General features: G+C 41.7%; 1 long non-coding RNA gene across 2 annotated transcripts in view; it reads right to left on the bottom strand.

Moving 5' to 3' along the window:
• The window catches only part of LOC141750245 (uncharacterized), a 215827-nt gene that overhangs the window by 164993 nt on the left and 38790 nt on the right, over window positions 1-12044 (bottom strand). For both annotated transcript variants that reach the window (XR_012589616.1, XR_012589615.1), the window contains exon 2: window positions 6877-6985. This is a non-coding gene — a long non-coding RNA (uncharacterized LOC141750245). The remainder of the gene's footprint in view (window positions 1-6876; window positions 6986-12044) is intronic.

Consider the following 12044-nt stretch of genomic DNA (forward strand, 5'->3'; position numbering starts at 1 on the left):
CCTGAAAACTATTTCTCACTTACCTGATATCCCATCATAAAAGATATGTTGTACAACATAGCTACAAAGTTTTGTTAAACCCTTTTTATGCTTTTTTTAAGCAGGCACATATGCACACCCAGTAAGGGCTACAGAAACTATCCACAAATAAGACAGGCCAAAACCAAAAAATGGTAAAGCTAATAGAATAACATTACAAATACACACACCACTTGTGCACACAGTAACATGGATTTTATCGCTACGGTGTTTGAACTTTCTCCAATTAAACAGTTCCTTCCTTCCTTCTCCAAGTATAAAAGAAATACATATATTAGTTTACATGGATTTACGCAGTGTATGGAAACAAAGAATTCATGTTTCCATTTCTAGTTTACTGAGTTTTGTTTAAATGTGTTCTGACCACAAGTATCCTTTCTAGAACTAAAGTTTGGGGCTTTTTTTACCTAAATTATTTAACTGATGAATAATGGCCTATTCAAACAAAAAAGTAGTGTATTGTTCAATGTATTTTTTTTTCCATTTTTCCCTAGAAAAATTCAACAAAATGCTTTTTCTTTCTTCAACTTGAGAATTAAAAGTAAAATTCATCTTAGGTAGAGGGCAAAGCTGTGATCCTTTCCACCCAGTTTTAATAGTTACCTTCCCAATAGGCCATAAAAAGCAGCCTCAGTGTGCATGCCATTTCTAAGGTGTCTATATTGCACAACCAAACCAAACCAAAACAAATCCCCCAAACAACCAGGAACCCACATAAAAATGGCTTCACCCTCAATTTGTGAAAACAGAGCAGAACTAGTAGAGAAATTCAACTACAGTCTTGTGAGTAAGGAATACAGCCAGTTAATCCATAGCAATCTCTGCTGCACCAGACTCCAGAACTCAGATCTCGTTCTGCCACCAAAGCTGCACGGTCTTGGGCAAGTCACAACACCTGCCATTCTCCCAAACCTTTTCCAGTTTGGGTTTGATTTTGCATTTAGATTGGAGGCTTTTCAAGTCGGGAACTGGGTATCATGACTTGTGTAGCCAGAGTTTACCGCTAACAAGGGTCAGCTCTTCACCATGGCCCCGGTACTTGGCACGATGGTCAGGGTGAGACAACATGAGCAGCCCGCGTGGCTGTTGTCTGTGTATCTGATTAGAGCGGCCGGGCCCACTTCTACCCTTCATCTTTTCAAATAATTACCTTTAACATGTGATAAGCAAGCACAGCCCAAATCACTCAACGATCCTGAAGAGCTGAAAGACCCATGCAGACCTGAGAGTGCAAACTGATCTTGAGCAGTCAAAGAGGCAAGTCATTGGGCTTCCCTGGCTCCATGTGTGATGGGGAGCAGGAAATAAGTTTCTGACCATACAAATTCAACATTTCTTCAGAATTAGACACGTTTCATTTTGGGATACTTTGGGGAAAAACAACCTGTCTACAGCACAAAATCAACCCAAGGCATAATATATTTAGCTCAAGCCTACTCACTCATCCACAGCTGAGCTGGTTACTCAAGTCTGCCTTGGCAGCTGAGGTTAAAAGGCAGTCATGCAGCAAACTACTGTCTGGAGTAGGCATTTTCAAGCCAGTGTCCCATCACAACAGCAAAGAGCAAATGTCCTCCCACAATTCTCTTAAGACTCCTTCCACTAACATTGTCTTTCCTATTCCTTACTCTGGGCTCTCAGAGTGGATGTTATTTCCCTACATACATAGGGCAATTTACAGTTCTTACCCTCACAAAAATTCTCTTACTGATAATAGATTTGTTTCTGCCCGGATCAAACCAGAATACTCCAGGAACTAGGGAGAGACAAGTTGTATCTGGCCCTGCTCCAAAGGGTTAAGATCTTTAAAAGCCCTACAGGCAACTGCTGCTAAACCATATTCTGTCTCTACTGCTGCACTTCTGTCTAACGTAGCTGGAGTACAACATAGTGTCCCTTGTTAATCAGGTATTTTCTCTTTCATTTGCATATGCTTGAAGCTGCTGTAGATGCCAGCTTCAGCACTATGACTGCATACGCGATCTTCCACTACACCCTTGTATGCCAATTTTTGCAACAAATCCTCATTATCCAGCATGAAGGTGGACACTCTACCTTGTACTACAAGCTCCCTGTGCAAGTTATTAATGACTAAAAGCAATTTCCTACCTTTATGTTCACATCTCCATTGCCCATGCACTTTGAAAAACAGTATCTAATACAAATGACATGGCTTTCAAAAGTTTCTGCTTTGCCCCTGGGCAAAAACAATAAACACCCTGATGGAGCTTTTATCAATCAATTTTCATTTAGTTTCTTTCTATTAAAATGTCTTAGGATGCTATACGTAACACTAGGAACAGCACCAACGCACTTCAAGGCAAAACAACAGTATTACTCTAAAGAACGTGAATGGTATGTTCTGCAGTTTGTGGAGGTAGATCACATTGATCAACTTTATTGCAAATCACAGTGTATCACGGGATTAATTTGGTTTTTTCAAATATAAAGCAGAGAACATTACTCTGGCTTGAAAGGATTTTATTTTGTAATAAATTGGTGAAGTAGCAAATACTATTTCATATACATTTACCAAATAAGACCAGCTATTTATATTGGGCATCACACAACGTCACAAAATTATGTTTTAATTTCCCTAGGGAGTAGCTATGAAGGTGCAGATACCCCATTCCTAATAAAATTCTAATTATTATATTAATAGTCAATACAAATCAAAATGTTGATCCTGGATTGATTTAACAGCTTGACCCAGTCTAAGCAAGCAGTGTAAATCCAGAGAAGTTCCTATGAAGTTCCTCTGGTTTTACATCAATCTGTTTGAAATCAGAAACTTGGCCCAAAATGCTAAAAAGCACGGAACAGCTGCCTATTGATGTCTGCATAGATTTGAAAGCTTGATGCAACAGCGTTAGCATATTGATTTTTTTTTTTTTTATTCCCCCTAGGAATTTGCAAGAAAAGAAATAGAAAATCAGTGTTTGATCCCTAATCTGAACAAACTTCAGGGCTTGCTTACAGCTGGGTACAGAGAAAAAAAGCAAGGGAGATAAGAACGTACAGATTTCAGTTTGTACCAGGCAGTTACAAATGGACTGCACTGACCACAAAGACAACAAGAGGCTCTTTTAAGTCAAAAGAAGAAAAGAAACATGGGTTGGAAATTATTTTCTTAGAGTGAAACATCTTGCAATGAAATGACTGGATACTGAGGATATCCAATTACTATTGTTGTGGGGAAAGAGGACTTTACCAATGGGCCGTTAACCACAAAAGCAATCTTATTAAAGATTTCTTAATCAAACCTAAGGGCTCATCGGAATTACAAATTGCTTAGGTACCAATGTGACAGGCATCTAATATGGGTCTGACACGGCTTCTACTGAAGTAAACTGAAAAAGTCCCACTAGTCTCAACAGGCATTAGGATCAGGCCTGAGATAGCCAGAACTGGTAAAAAGGAGGTTTGGCTTTACAAATAATACAGTTGCTGGTGTTGGGAGCCACCTGATTGTAACTGAGGATGAATTGAGAACTGGAGCAATTCCAACGGAAACCAGTTTGCATGTTTCCCTTTATTTGGGCAAAAGCAAATTCTTTTATATCCAAACTCCAGGGATTTTCAAAACTAGTCAGCATGTTTTAAAACTCACCTTGTCACTCAGAAATCTTGACCATACTTTGGGCAAATCACCTTTTGCTTTGGCCATTTACTCCTCCATCCCTCTTTTATCACCCCAGTATATTTCTGATAATTATTTATTTGAATAGAAATTAAAATACATAAAAATACTAAACTCGTGTCCTTAGAAACAAACTGGTCTGCACTGTACCAGAATAAGTATGAAACTGGTACGTAACCATGTGATTTGAAAGCCTCCTCTCATCACACACCCTGACTCCGTACTGGGAAGAGCACTTAAACCCAACCAATGCCCATGGGAAGCGGACCAGCAGCTATTTGCTGACATGAATGCAGAATGATCAAAATATTTTCCTGCTCCGTGTTTAAATCTTGGCTGCTTCTTAAGTCTACACAGCGCTATGTGGAGTGCCAGCTCTGAGCACGACCCGCTATTTCCAGGCACAGCTCTGCAGCGTTCCCCAAGGACCACAACTCAAACAGCTCATTCTAGGAGTCCTTTACGTGCGGACACAGGCTGCGGCGAGGAATTCTGTGAGGTTCAAGAGCAGGTTAAGCTGCGTATGTAGACACAGCAGAGTGAAATCCTCATCTTCAATTTGGGAAGTTAAGCGTTTCCACAATAAACATAATAAGTAACAGCGACAGTACTCGTATGCCAACTCCTCATTTTGGTACTGACACAGGTGCGAAATTGTGCTTGCACCTGAATTTTCTGTGAACTAGTTAACATTTCCATTGGACTATTCACAAAAAAAAATAATAATAAAATCATCAGACAACTCTTCTAACATAACTGCACTTTCCAGCACGGCTTCCAAAGCTGGAAACATGGGTCAACACTGGAAATATTTCACATGGCACCTAACCAGTGTGGAAACAAATGCCAAGCATGATCTAGTGTCATCCAGATTAGCTCCCGCTGGTGCTTGGATTCAAATTAATGGGTTACCCTCCCAGCAAATGTCACAGGAAAACCTTGCCAGGAAACGGCTTAGCGAAAAAAAAAAAGATAAAAAAAATCCTATTTCATCTTGAATGAGGGATTCCATTTCAGTCAGAAGGTTCCTTCCCATTGCCTCTGAGCACAGCTTGGGAAATACTTTTGGGAAATGAGATCAAACAGGCATAAACAAACACTGACTTACACATACGCAAGAACCAACAAGGCAACTGAGCATCCAAGACTATCAAGACAATTCCTGCGCCCTGAGCCTATTCCCTCTCTTTAATATTTCTGAGTCCATTCAAAATGTTAAAAGGTATTATAGACCTTTCAGAAATGAGAACATTAACACCAAGCAGCTTCAAAAGGCTTTGCCTTCGTTCCTTTTCTGGAGGAGGTTTAAACTCTGACAAACAGTGGTCTAGGATGGTGGGAAACTTCACATAGTGTCTAAAAACTGCAACGGACAAGTTCCTGAAGTTCCTGTAAATCTTACTGACCAGAGAGAAAGGGCTGTCAATTTTTCTCACTGTACCTTACCTACAAGTCTTCCACCTTCAAACAGAAAAAAATCAGATTTTAATTTGTTTTGTATACTTTAAGGTAGATAAGTTTCCTCTTTTGGATCCAAGGGCCTGAACTGGTAGAGAATTAGTCTTTTTGCAGTGGTCTTCCTCTGCCAGTTTAACTCCTTGGCCCAGCTTCTCTCATAAATGCCAATGAGCACCAAAAATGGGGCAGGAACGTGCAGTTGGAGGTACAAAGGATGGTCGGACTGACTCGCTTGATGGGAGCTGGGGGTTAGAGCATCACACTCAGAAGGGGCACCCTGAGCAAACCCACCTGGTTCTCTCACAGCCCAGATTAACCAGCTGATTTTGAAGTAGTTCTGAAGAAGTGATAGCTGCAGCACAGCCATCCGTAGACTACAGCTTTCCAAAGGTACCACAGTGAGGGGTAATAGTTGTCTGCTATAATTTCCTGCACGTGATGGAGTTCCTTTCCCCACCGCAAAATATGAGAACTTAAGTTCATTTCTTTTTTGGGCAGCCTATATGCTGACATGCCCTGAGTTTCTCTAGAGCCAGGAAAACTAGAAAGTCCCTTTTCCTTTTTTTTTGAATGAGATTTCTTGCAAAATGAGATTACACCAAAAGGAAAATCATTAAATAATGCAGTACTCAATTAAACGGTATGAATTGGTATCAGTGGGCCTTGACTACACACGTTCAGATTACTGTAATAGATTTATGGTTTTAAATCTACTGTAAAGTTAATCACTGATAAAAGAAATTTTTCAAAGACTTTTTGATGAAATTCAGAACCTTTCCAGCTAGTCTGAGATATTATTTCTCTGAACCAATGTAGTGAATTCAAGTAAGTGGATGCTGTAACCCTTCTACCAGACTTTCCTCAGTGAAACCAGGAAAAAAAACGAGTTTGGGTCAGTGTCATTTCCCTCATTGTACTGAAATTCTGAGCTCAGTGGTACGAGGCAATAACTGAATTGCTGCTGCCAGATGAGGCAGTCTTATCCAATGGATATTCTCCAGTAAAGCCATCATAGTTTCTCCTGGAAACACCAAGAGTCACGGCCAGAGTTGCCTGCCCTACTGCTGGGTACGTACCACTATCCAGCTGCATCAGCACCAGTTAAGAGACTCGACAGCAGCCGTGGGCAGGGGCGCCCTCAGCCCTTCTCACCACAGCCAGTGCTGGGAGAAAACACAGGCAGAGCCTTGTGAACAAAGGAAACGGGAGATTGCCTTCTTGTAAGGTGGAAATGTTATTTACTATTCCACTTAATATTGGATGTAATCTAAAATTAATCTGTATTAGGAATTAAAAGTCCTTTTCTTTTATAGTATTAAGACTGGGGAAAAAACGGTTAAAACCCAGTTTACTTATTATCTTTTCTGCTGTTTGTTTACTCCTGTATGCCAGATGGCTTGGAACGTGAAAACAGATCTACGAGATGACACATAATCCTGCAACTATTCAGTGCCTGGACCTCCGGTGGAGCTTGCTAGAAGTCCCATGCACATGGTGACTGAATGACTTTTCATTTCTGTTTGTAATCAGCTTCACTTTCTCATTCTCTCAAATTAACAAAGTATTGCCACATTCGGGCTGCAGACAAAGAACATACGTCCCACACATAGATTAAAATTGTTCTTCTTCATAAATAGCATCAGAAAACACTGTTTACCTCTTCCCAAAGATGGCTCTCCATATACCCGTTTTGCCTATCAAGCCTCTTGATTTTTCCCCTTTAGAAGTCCACAACTTACCAAATTGTTTTTAAAGTTGACTTCCACTTCCTGGTTCATCTGATCTTCTACCATGAATTAACAGATGATGCTGAGTCTTTGGCATCACACTGGTTTCCGTAGCACCACACTGTAAAGTTACAAACACAGGAAAGATCAGAGCCGCACATGCCCCACAGCTGCCAGCTACCCATCGATCACGCCCCCAGCACAGGGGAGCCGTGAGTCCCCTTCTTCCCCTTCCCTCCACCATGGATCTTTTCCACCTTCTCCAGGTAGGACCTCACTAGGGCTTTATGGCAGCTCTTAGGGAAGCCGCATACAGCCACTGCCGCCGTTTGCTACTGCTGCTCTGCTCCTGCCTTCCCTTTTTCACCTCACCCTTCTTCTCTCAGAGCAGGATCTGGGCATGTACATCTTCATGCATGCCCTCGTAGTGCTCTGAGGACACCATCTGCAGTGAAAGACCCACCCGCAGAAGAAGCAGCTGAGCTGGAATAGCATCTCTGATCAAGCACAACTCTGTACGCGTGCCGTATAAGAAACACAAAGGTTAAGGCAGCCTTGTGCATGCATTCACCAGCTTCCTCTCCAGATGGGGCGAGACCTCCCAGACAACCATCTGTAGCACTTCTCCGCATTCCTGCTTGCCTGGATCTGTCTGTGTGAATCTTTGAGAGTCTTAAGCAACTCCACGAACAACCCAAACAGTTTGTAAACAAATTCATGCTCCCTTAAAATGCTAAAGGAACGGGGGATTTTCAAAGGGATAAAGCACAATTTAGCAAATTAACAAATTCCAAAGTCTTCCTCGAAGTTGCCTTCCAGGATCTCTCTACAGGGGAATCCCTCTCCTCACCTGCCCACCTGTCACTAATATTAAACTAATATCAAAAGTGCCAAGCAGCGTCAGGAGTAGTGGTTGTACAGGCAGAGGCAGGCATCATCTCTTTGCCATGTGAACTACAGGAACATTGCGTTACTTCTTCCTTGAAAAGCTTTGAATTGTCAGCTGAGGATGTTGGGTGCCACCAAGAAACGGTGCATGTGTATCTGTCACAGTGCAAGGATACGCTTAGATTTCCTTGCAACTACTGCGAAGGTCTACAACTATCAAAACCAAGAGAAAATAACAGGATGAGAAAAATAAAAAAACTAGAATGCAAAAAGGAGATGCTGAGAGTAATTCTATGCTATTTTGTAGGTGTAAATCTGTAAATCATACTTAATGATGTATTAGTTTTAAATTCAGATGCCAGCTGCATCTGTCCAAAGGTACCAATGCCTAATGAAGTCAAGACAGCTGGAGTAAAATAATACTATTTTGTAAGGTAAAACTTTTGCTTTCCATTACTTTATCTGCATTTAACCTCCTAGAGGCTTCAGCCCAGCACAAGCCCACAGAATTAAATTCATTATTATTCATTATTCAAACACCATCCCTTTGTTTTCTGGAATAGCTTTGTAGCCTGGAGTCAAATGAGCTAAAGTAAAATTATGTGACTTGGCATTGAAAATATATTACCTCAGCTGCCAGAACGGATTTAGCAGAATATGTGCGCAGTTCGTCACTTCTTCCACAACTGCCTTCATGCACACAAAGGGGTATGACAGCCCCTGAGTTATGAGGGGCCATTCTAGGGGCTGTGATGGATTAGATTGTTTTATGCACTGACTTAAGATCTCATTTCCTGCAACATTCACAAGTGCTTTCTCCACGGCTGAATAGAAACCTGTTCTGTCCTATGTATATTGCCTTCCCTTGTTAGCCAGGGGAACTATAGATGTGGGGAATTCACACTAGAAAGAGCTCCCACTTGCTCAGGGATTCAGGCAAAGTCTCCAAACAGGCTGAGACATTTAAGAAGTGACAAGCAGGTTCTCCCCATGCTTTTTATTGAGTCCTGATCGATTTACTCTAGAATAAGGGGAACAGTGAGTCGCTCGCAGTGAGAACAGAGCGGAAAGCAAATTCTAATCACATCTCTGACAGGTCTCACTCGACAAATCTTAAAATGCAGAACTCTGACTATTAGCAGAGGGACGACAGGATGAACTCTTCATCCAGGGCTTTCTGCACATTGCTAAACTGCACGCTACCAGATCAGGAGTGCCACAGACACAGTACTACCTCAGCTGGGCTTCCGTCTGACATTGGCAGTGCCAGTTTAGGGCATCTTTTTGCTACCGGTTCTCAGCCGCACTTCTTGCCCTACAGCATCCTGCCTTCCATGCCGCTCCAGACCAAACTTTTGCTGGGCCAAACCGGGAGCTACACCAGTGAACTCATCCAAAATTATTAAGAACTATCCATTTTTAAACCAGGGTAAAGCAAAACCCCTTTTTAACTTGCCTTTGCCATGAAGCCCCACCAACAATCGCACTACAGCCTCACCATGCAGGTTCAACGTCCTCCTGGACTTTGTTCAAGTCCTCGAATCACAGAATGGTAGGGGTTGGAAGGGACCTCTGGAGATCATCCAGTCCAACCCCCTGCCAAACCAGGTTCACCTAGAGCAGGTGGCACAGGAACGCATCCAGGCAGGCTTTGAATGTCTCCAGAGACAGAGACTCCACCACCTCTCTGGGCAGCTTGTGCCAGGGCTCTGCCACCCTCAAAGGAAAGAAGTTCCTCCTCATGTTTAGATGGAACTTCCTATGTTCGAGTTTGTGCCTGTTACCCCTTGTCCTGTCACTGGGCACCACTGAAAAGAGCCTGGCCCCATCCTCCTGACACCTTTGAGTATTTATAAGCGTTGATAAGATCCCCCCTCAGTCGTCTTTTTTCCAGGCTAAAAAGACCCAGTCCCTCAGCCTTTCCTCACAAGAGGGATGTTCCAGTCCCTTAATCATCTCAGTAGCCCTTTGCTGTACCCTCTCCAGCAGTTCCCTGTCCTCCTTGAACCGGGGGGTTCAAGAAGTCCTATGGTCCCTCCCTGGAGCCAGCAAGCTGGCAGAAGAACTGCAGACCCAGCTCAAATTTGTATCTGGGGTGATGGGGTAGCGCGCAAGTCCTCTATTAGCATTAGCTGAGACACAGTCCAAGGAGCCGCGTGTGAAACACGAATAACAACTTCCCTCACTCCGCTGCGGCAAAGATTAATTTCACCTATTTAAGCATTAACAATTTTAACTGTACTAACCTGACAAATAGTGCCGCTAATATTTTTTTAAGTCCTAGAAACTCATCAACTACATTAAAATTAACATAGACGGGAAAGCATAGCCACGTAGCAGCTCTTGCATCATGCAGTGACAACCAACCAAAGACCATAAGCACAAGCTAACACATAATCACAGGCTAATCAGCTCGATTTTCCCCCTGTTCTCTTTGCTTCAGCTGTATCATAATAGAATCTATGAACTGCAAGGTACATGGTAATTAATCTTTGAACTACTTGTTAAGTTAAAGTGTGAGTTGAATATCAAGTCAAATGTGTTTGCAATCACTGTCTTCAATAAAGGTGTGTGGAAAAATTACCAAACAGAATAATAATAAAAAAACCCAAAACACTCAAAGCAAAACACAGAGCATCATCCTCTCCCAGACTAAATAGGGAGTAAAGTGGGCTAAATAAAGTCGGTAGTAAAAGTAATCTCTTGACAAGTTCTAGGCCTAATTTACCCCAGTGCAGCGTTAGCTGGAGGTGCCCACCAGTAATACACTTACAAGGCGGCCACCAAAACAGGGGAATTCGCTCTGGGGAATTCACTGGTTTTACACTGTAAACCTGGCATGAGAGAGAAGGAAAATTTTATAAGTGGCTTTCCCCCATTCCCCACCCCTCCCTGGTCTCCGAGTTAGATGAGGAAAGGGGGAAGGGAGAACACACACACACACTTCTCTCTCCTCATGCATTTTTTAGTGTAAAGATGGCAACAACAATATTAACAAAAATTAACGCAGGCAGAGGAAAATATAATGCACTGGGAAAGAGATGTTCAGGGAAATCAAGCGAGTTTTTAAAGAGGAATCTGGGAGTCTGAACAAAAAGGGACCTTGATAACTATTTTTGTGGAACATGAAAAGTTTGAAGACTTCCCCCCTACCCCCCAATTCTGAGCAATGCTGGAGACCAGAATGCTGAGCTAATGTTTACTATCACCAATATGCCTTTCATATGTTACTAGTCCATCACTGTACTGTACATGTGCTATAAAACAGATTCTGAAACATGTTTGTAATTTGCATTAACAAGAGCTCCATTCTATACATATTTAATAGCCCAAAAGATACCAAATAATCCAAAGTCTAATTTTAACCCACCTGTTTCCCACCCTCTCTCCCTGCCTTTCCACCACATTTCTAAACTGTTTATCTCAGGGCTCATTGGATTCAGTGGAAAATTTTCTATAGAGTCCAATGAATACTAGGTCCAACCATAAGATAAAAGTTAATCAGGTTATTTCTAGTTAGCATGCACTTAATACTGAACACATGTGCAACAGATCTGACGAAAAGATAGATTTAAGCATGGGCTTCAATGCCTCCTCGAACTAAGGCCTTAAAAAAAAAAAAAAAGAAAAAAGAGAAAAGAAATCCTAAAATACTGCACATTTACCAAAATATTCAATTCTTTCAATAGGCTACTTGACACACACTTGTTAATTCTGAACAGAACATTATGAATCTGTTATTTGGTTTTATATTTAAATGTCCATCAGTATACACTTATGGCACAGAAGCATAACAAAGGGATATGAACCAAATCATTTGTACGTGTCTTAACAGCAGAATATAAAGCTCTGGAGTCAGGAATATCAGATCAAACTGGCAGAGCATTCAGATATTCCATGGGATCTGTTAATGAAATAGCTCATTTATTGGTATGGTTACAATCACAAATCAGAGACTTGGGTGTCAAACTGCAAAGTATCATATTTACATGCAACTAGAAGCCCAAATGCAGTAAGGACTGACACAGAGCTGGCTGGCTTTTTTTTTTTTTTTTTTTTTCAACAAATCTTTCCTCACCGGTATTTTGTTCCTGTGTTCCTCTTTATTTTTCTTAGTTCCTTTTTTTTTTTTTTTTTTTTCTATTGAGTCTGACAGAAGCATCCCAAGAGTCACCATAGACCAGAACACAGACCTGAGCTTTGTTCTGTGACACCGCTGCTTGGGACATGACTTGGGGGGAGTGACTACCCGGGGTGGTGACCTGCGGACACAGGGCTATTACAGGACACGC

Source organism: Larus michahellis, chromosome 12 (genome assembly GCF_964199755.1).
Source record: "Larus michahellis chromosome 12, bLarMic1.1, whole genome shotgun sequence".
Taxonomy (NCBI): Eukaryota; Metazoa; Chordata; class Aves; order Charadriiformes; family Laridae; genus Larus; species Larus michahellis.